This window comes from Chlorocebus sabaeus, chromosome 11 (genome assembly GCF_047675955.1).
Source record: "Chlorocebus sabaeus isolate Y175 chromosome 11, mChlSab1.0.hap1, whole genome shotgun sequence".
In the NCBI taxonomy this organism is placed as follows: Eukaryota; Metazoa; Chordata; class Mammalia; order Primates; family Cercopithecidae; genus Chlorocebus; species Chlorocebus sabaeus.
This window is the reverse complement of record NC_132914.1, coordinates 611,569-613,377: the sequence shown is the minus strand read 5'-3', so window position 1 is coordinate 613,377 and position 1,809 is coordinate 611,569.

Sequence of the window (1,809 nt, the reverse complement as noted above, 5' to 3'; positions counted from 1 at the left end):
AAACCCAGCACTTTGGAAGGCCAACGTGGGTGGATCACTTAAACTCAGGAGTGCATGACAAGCCTGGGCAACATGGAAAACCTTGTCTCTACAGAAAAATACAAAAACTAGCCAGGTGTGCTGGCATGCACCTGGCTACTTGGGAGGCTGAGGTGGGAGGACTGCCTGAGCCTGGGAGACCGAGGTTGCAGTGAGCTGAAATTGTGCCACTGCAGTCCAGCCTGGGTGACAGAGCAAGACCGTGTCTCAAAAAAAAAAAAAAATATATATATATATATATGTGTGTGTGTGTGTATATATATATTTATAAATATATATATAAAAATTTTAAAAAGAACATTTGTGACTTACGGGAGGAAGTCAGAATATCAATAATAACAGGAGTTTGGAATAAGTTAATTCCGGTCCTCTTGGATGTCTTTGAGGGGGTTAAAGACTTCATGGAGGAAATAACTGCAGATGCTGTGGAAGTAGCAAGAGAACTAGAATTAGAAGTGGAGCCTCGGGAGGCTGAGGCAGGAGAATCGCCTCAACCCGGGAGGCGGAGGTTGCAGTGAGCCAAGATTGCACCACTGCAGTCCAGCCTAGGCAACAGAGCAAGATTCCGTCTCAAAAAAAAAAAAAAAAAAAAAAAAAAGAAAGAAAAAAAAAAGAAAAGGAGCCTGAGGATGTGACTGAATTGCTGCAATCTCGTGACGAAACTATGCATGAAGAGTTGCTTCTTATGAATTAGCAAAGAAAGTGGTTTCCTGAGATGGAATCTACTCCTGGTGAAGATGCTGTGAACACTGCTGAAATGACAACAAAGGATTTAGAATATTACATAAACTTAGTTGATAAAGCAGTGGCAGGGTTGAGAGGATTGACTTCAACTTTGAAAGAAGTTCTACTGTGGGTAAAATGCTATCAAACAGCATTGCATGCAACAGGGAAATCTTTCATGAAAGGGAGAATCAATCGATATCATGAAAGGAAGAATGAAAACAACTTCATTGTTGTCTTATTTTAAGAAATTGCTGCAGCCACCCCAGCCTTTAGCAGTCAGCACCATGAGCAGTCAGCAGCCCTCAACATCAAGGCTAGACTTTCCATCTGAAAATATTATGACTTGGCTTAGATGATCATTAGCATTTTTAGCAATAAAGTATTTTAAGGCCAGTCGCGGTGTCTCACGCTTGTAATCCCACTTTGGGAGGCTGAGACGGGCGGATCACGAGGTCAGGAGATGGAGACCATCCTGGCTAAGACAGTGAAAGCCCCGTCTCTACTAAAAATACAAAAAATTAGCCGGGCATGGTGGCGGCGCCTGTAGTCCCAGCTACTCGGGAGGCTGAGGCAGGAGAATTGCTTGAACCCAGGAAGCAGAGGTTGCAGTGAGCCGAGATCGCACCACTGCACTCCAGCCCAGGTGACAGAGTAAGACTCCATCTCAAAGAAAAAAAAAAGAAGTATTTTAAATTAAGGCATGTACATTTTTAAAAGAAATAATGCAAACTAGAAATAATGCACTAGACTACAGTATAGTGTAAACACATAGCTTTTTTAATGCACCGGGAAACCAAAAATTTCGAACAATTTGCTTTATGGTGATATTCACTTTATTATGGTGATCTGGAACTGAACCTGCAATATCTCCAAGATATGCCTGTACTCCCAAACCTGCTTTTTTCCCCTTGTGATTTTCTCTGTTAATTACATTAAGATCTTCCCAAACATCTTGGCTCAGTATCTTTGTCTATTTCCTTTCTTTTAGCCCCTGCAATTTTTTAAAAAATCAAGTCATGGTGAGCCTGTCTTCATATATATCCT